This window comes from Papaver somniferum, chromosome 10, assembly GCF_003573695.1.
Source record: "Papaver somniferum cultivar HN1 chromosome 10, ASM357369v1, whole genome shotgun sequence".
Lineage (NCBI taxonomy): Eukaryota > Viridiplantae > Streptophyta > Magnoliopsida > Ranunculales > Papaveraceae > Papaver > Papaver somniferum.
In genome coordinates, this window is record NC_039367.1 from 49,310,595 (window position 1) to 49,316,543 (window position 5,949).

The 5,949-nt window shown below is 35.8% G+C and overlaps 1 long non-coding RNA gene across 1 annotated transcript; it reads right to left on the bottom strand.

Annotated features, from left to right (window-relative positions):
* Positions 1–457: 457 nt before the first annotated feature.
* Positions 458–2,070, bottom strand: LOC113319240. The gene is made up of 2 exons (XR_003345257.1): positions 1,683–2,070; positions 458–976 (listed from the first exon to the last, which is right to left on the bottom strand). It is a non-coding gene; the product is annotated as an uncharacterized LOC113319240 (long non-coding RNA).
* Positions 2,071–5,949: the final 3,879 nt, after the last annotated feature.

Here is a 5,949-nt window from a genome sequence, read left to right on the forward strand (position 1 = left end):
CACAATACCGAAAAATATTCTAGTTCTTTCGGGTCAACAAAGCAAGTTGATCCCAATAAATAGAGTCAACAACCCAATTTGACACCAAGAATTGACATGCACGAATAAGTGAACTTGACGTGAGTCGAACACGCATCATCTGACATGGAGTCAGTCATGTTACCATTGCACTACAAATTCAGTATTTAAAAAACTTGTGTTTTCCACGAAAAACACAAAAGAGGAAACCAAGCACAAAAGAAAGAAAGGGAGAGACAAATTAACTAACCTAAACCATGGACAAAAAACGTTAGCTCATTTAATATAACCATTAGTCAGTCAAAGTTAAATAGCAATTGCAAACTGAAAAATGTTGTTTTGTATATTCTAGTTCCTACTTTGTATACAAAATAAATGAATGAGCCTAAATTCAGTGATTTTGAGCTAGGCATGTAAGCGTGCTACCAACAAAAAAAACTGTAACAAAATTATAGAAACTTCATTTGTTATAGTTTAGAATAACCAACATGGATCCCATAGAAAAACCCAAAATCTCGTAAACGCACCTAATTGTTAGCAGCCCAGTTGAATAGATAAGAAACTCAATCAAGTCAGTAGATACATATGATTAGCAAGTCCAAAAATGCTTATTTGGTTTTCGTATCGCCTGGCGGAAAAAACTCTAATAAAGAGTATAACAAATAGTTATTGTCTTGCTCTTTATAAAAGCTCCCATATACTAATGTTGAACGCCCCAGGATAGCATATTAGATCAGTACCTGGTACCCAAGCAACATATCCAGTTAATGGATAAGAACTAAATGTTATATACAAATTAACACACACCAATAAAATGGACATAAGATATCAAATTAACGGGGAAAGGATATCAATGAAGCCTCTTTCTCTATACAACACTGCAAGTACAGGGAACCGAAAATCATGGAAGATTCCCAATCCAATACGACCAACATATGTGATAAAATTGTGATTCAACCTGCGGCAAGTAGATTACGAAATTACCACCAGCACCAATTTTTTTAAGGTATATGGCAAAAGCAAAAAAGAAAAAAACATATGCACATAATCAGACAATAATGACATGCACCTAACAGAAACATACTGAATCAATTTTTAAAAAAGCCACAATTTTAAGCAAGTTCTATTGATATCAAAACATATAGATCTCGTGAGAACAATACTACTACAAATCACCACCACTATCCTCTCCATTACCTGCACCATACTACTATGAAACACCTCCTGCCCCTCCGTGTTCATATGCCTTGCCAAAATGAATGAGCAATAAGTAGTCACATAAAAAGCAAATACTGATGAGAAGCTACCAATTGCAATTTGCAAATTATAAATTATCTTCTTCCTTTTCTCTAGGAAAATACTACTCATTTTACCCATAAACTAAAAAATCAACCTAATTAAACTTTAGAACAACCATTAACCAAATAATCACAATACCAATTTCTCCCCTAAATTACTAATCGAGCAAAATGAGAAGACCATGGTAACGGGCACACAACCAGCAAACCCGTTACAATCTTCACAGTACCCAATTTGAGAAATTGAATTACAAAAAATAAATTGATCAAAATTAACAATTATCACCAACCAAAATTCAATTTCCGAAAACGAACAAATTATATACTGACAGAAAACCTTAAGAAAGAGAGAAAAAATCCAGGTACCTTTTGATAAACTGAAGTGGGAATTGGTATTTGAAACCAAATAGTAACCGCGAAGGAACATGAGTTTAACCCTAAAATAGTTTACTGCGAACGAACAGGAGAAGAAGGTTGAAATCAAATGTTTAACCTTAAAATGTAATCACCACCACCAGCAGGAAAGTTTAAGCAAGAGAGATTCAAGGTCAATCAATGATTATCAGAATTTGATGACCTAATTCCATTCATTCACATCGACTTGAAAAATAATTTAATAAGAAAAAACCGATGGCGGTGATGACGGTGGTGGTGACGGCGAAAAGAGGAGGCGAGGAGAGTTTGAAATCTGGAATTAAAATTAAAAGAAGAACAAATGATTTCTTATTTAAACCTTGCTAATATGTTCGGGGTAAGTTTGGTATTAACGACAAAATGGTTTTCCTTGTAAACACGGATGGGTATAATTATAGCCGGTAAAGGGTATTTATGAAGGTTATAAAAGTAGGGTTATTTATATAATTTCCACATTCGGGTATTGATAGGTGTCTAAAACACCCAATTTTGATAGCGTTTTCTTACACTCTTCTTATTATGTTAGAGCACTGCTCGGTCGAACTCGCAAGTGTTTCTATCTCAAGCTTGTTTGTCAAGTTTAGTTGCCAAAACTATAAGTCTTGATTTCTAGTCTACTTATAGCTAAGTCTCGGATTAGGATAGAAAGTGTAATTGAGCATTAGACTTCACTGCGTTCATCGATTGAAGAAGAAGAACTACTAAGGGGAGCTTGTGGAACTTCATCAACAAAAGGTATGTGGAGACTTGAACTCATCTATCACTCAAAAGTCTATCTACTCAATCTCCTATTTGAGACAAAAGTCATATAGCTATATAGACTTCAATTATGCACATTTGATATTTCGAGCTGAGTTTAACTCGCTTACATATTTCACGAAATATGTGTTGGTAAGCTTTCGCTTTAACCAAGTTCATCTTATATTCTTGACGAAAGTCAAAGATGATCATGTGAAAAATCGCCTGGTAACATCTTACATGATTTGTGTGAGACAGTCATTGGATGTAGACTGGGAATGTCTCGTATTGATCATTCAATCACTTGAAAATTGCTTTGAAGCTAATAGTTTGCGTGAGACAGCTATTGTCGTCTTCCGAGAATGTTTCAATGGTTGAAATGAGAGTTTAGAACAATTGGATATAAGCATAGTATGCGTACTTGCATATGTGTGATCCAAGTCCGGGAACCATGGTATGCATACCCGTATACATACTGATTGGTTTAGTACCGGTCCGGGAACTAAGTATGCATACCGGTACGCGTACTGTCGTGATGTTCAAATTCCGGGACTTTACTGAGTTTGGTGGTATGCGTACCCGTTCGCGTACCGACGAACCCAAACTTAGTCCGGCCACTAAAGTATGCGTACCCGTTTGCGTACTTGAGTGGATCGTGTTCTAAAATCGGTTTTTTCATGAACTAATACATTTATATAATAAGGAATGCAATATTTTGCAAACCGTGGCTATAATGTTCATGACTTGAATCGAGTGAATCAAAATCGAATTTGCTTCAATTGTGTCTTGTATACTTCTATGAGAATATAAACAATTGAACAACTCTGGAACTAGTTTCATTTGAGTCATTTGAACTAGTTATGGTTAAGATGAGTGAGGTTGATATGAAAGTGTTCATATGGCTAACTTCGGTTAACTATTGTTGAGCCAACAAAGGTGTACACGTTTAGGTACGGTTACTCATATCTAAATGAAGTCACTTTTCATTTGTGTGTAACAAGCTAAGTTCGATCTAACGGTTGAAAGATATTAGCTTGAGTCTAATCATGTTTTCATCTAACGGTGAATATTGAATGCTTTGTTACCAAGGTAACATTGATTGCAAACCCTGATTCGAAGACTATATAAAGGAGAACTCTAGCAACTGGGAAACCTAATCCCCACACCTCCTTTGTGATATTAGTTGCGACTAGAGTCGATTCTCCTTTAGCCTTAGGTTTTTCCAAATCCCTGTAGGTTAACGACTTGAAGACTTCATTGGGATTGTGAAGCCAGGCCCAACTATTTTCTCAGTAGTTGCGTGTTCTGATCTTGCTGTTTTCTATCGTGATTGAGTACTACCTTCTTTAAGATTTGCTCGATATTTAATTTCCGATAGGCAAGACAAAAAGTAGTCACAAACATCTTCGTCTCATAGTTTGTGATTTCACAATATCTTGTTTCTCTACCATACGATTAAGATTATTTTGAGGTGATGGATATTTCTAGGTTGTTCTCTGGTAATATAAGTTCGGTATATCAATTGGTTCATGTTCACCTTGATTTATCAAAAGACGGAACAAAAACTCATAGGTTTATCTGTGGGAGACAAATTTATCTATTCAATAGACTTTTCTGTGTGAGACAGATTGGTTTATCAAGTCTTCGACTTTGGGTCGTAGCAACTCTTAGTTTTGGGTGAGATCAGTTGAGGGAATAAAGTGCGTAGAGTCCTGATGGGATTCAGAGACGTAAGGAGCCTAACTGTACCTTGATCAATGTGAGAATGGTTAGGGCTCAACTACATTCCAGTCCGAAGTTAACTTGGAGTAGGCTAGTGCCTGTTGCGGCTTAATAAAGTATGGTGTTCAAATCTGGATTAGGTCACGGGGTTTTTCTGCATTTGTGGTTTCCTCGTTAACAAGTGTTTGTGTTATTTCTTTTCCGCATTATATTTTTTTATATAATTGAAATATCACAGGTTGTCCAACCTTTGGTTGTTGATTAAATTGATTGACACTTGGATATTGGTTTTTTATACCGTCTAAGTTATTTCTTATATTCAATCGGGCTCGCAAATTTCTATTTGTTTGATTACAGATTGAATTGAAAAATTGAGATATAACTCTTTGATATACTTTTCTTAAGATTGAGTCTGACTGTCTAGTCAATTCTCTTGAAAGTATATTAGAGTTATTCCATACAGATTGCTAAGCGAAATATTGGGTGTGGTTGTTAGACCCCCGCTTTTTCAACTTGGTATCAGAGCAGGCAAACACGTTTAAGACCTTATAAGTCTGTGTTTGTAGCGATCTGACTCTATGAACAGTAGTGTTATCTCTGACAACGCAACACCATTTCAGAAGCTCTCTGATTTGGTTCAAAGTCTTGAGTCTCCTGAGAAATCTCTCATATCTTCTCCATTAACTGAAACTGTGTTCGACTTGGGAAAATGCCTAGATGAACAGTTGGATGATCTTTCAGATGAAATTGATTCAGAAGGGGGACAAGATCTTGATGAGGAAGTCTTTTAATATATTAAGCTTTTTTACCATCTCATAAAAGAAAAAAAGACAACAGCTTTCTTGGCCGAATATCTGACTCCTCTCTGTCAAGAAAACATGAAATTGAGAAAACTCTTTAAGGGATATGATTGTGGTTACAAACTCTTACAATCTATTCTTAAAGATCGTGAAGAAGATGTGCGTTCAAAGAATTTTGAATGTGATAATCTTCGTTGAAATGTCTTTGTGTTGAAAGAAAGACTTGCAGAAACTGAAGCAAGATATGACTCTCAAAAAAAATGTTTTAACGACAGAGAAATCAGCCTTCTCACCAGAGAAAAACAATTGGAGGCTGGTCTTGCTGCTGCTCTTGATAAAGTCAAATTACTTGAAGAGAATCTGAAAAGATTCAATGCTAGCTCTACAAAATTATCCACTATGATGGGAGCATGTAAAGAAAATCGTGATACACGTGGTCTGCGCTATAAAGGAATAGACGCCCCAAGTACTAGTAAGATTAATTTTGTTTGTGCTAATGACAAGTTTCTACGTGAAAATGTCACTGACATCAAAAGTGAAAAACTTCCTTTAGAAGCTGATGTTCCTATGAACAAAGATTGTCCACCTTTGAAAACATCTCATATGAGAACAGTCAAAAACATTCCCTACAACTATTAGTATTGCGGAAACAAAGGTCACCTTGAAAGGAGATGTTGTTTTCGACTGCGGAATGATAAACTTCATAAATTCTTGTATGGATGTCCAAAGAAGTAATCAAACCTGCTTCTCATCTTGCTGGAGTAAAAGGTCTTGTCTGCAATCAAGAAAAGTGTTGTAATGAGCCAACTCTTGATTGTAAATATGACACAAAACCTGTTTACAATTGTAAAGGGAAGAATGTTATATGGACAACTGACTCTTCAAATTACTCTGTGAAGAGAAAAAGTCATTGGAGGAAGAAGAAAAGTTCAAACTCTTTGCCTCTTACTGAGGGAAGT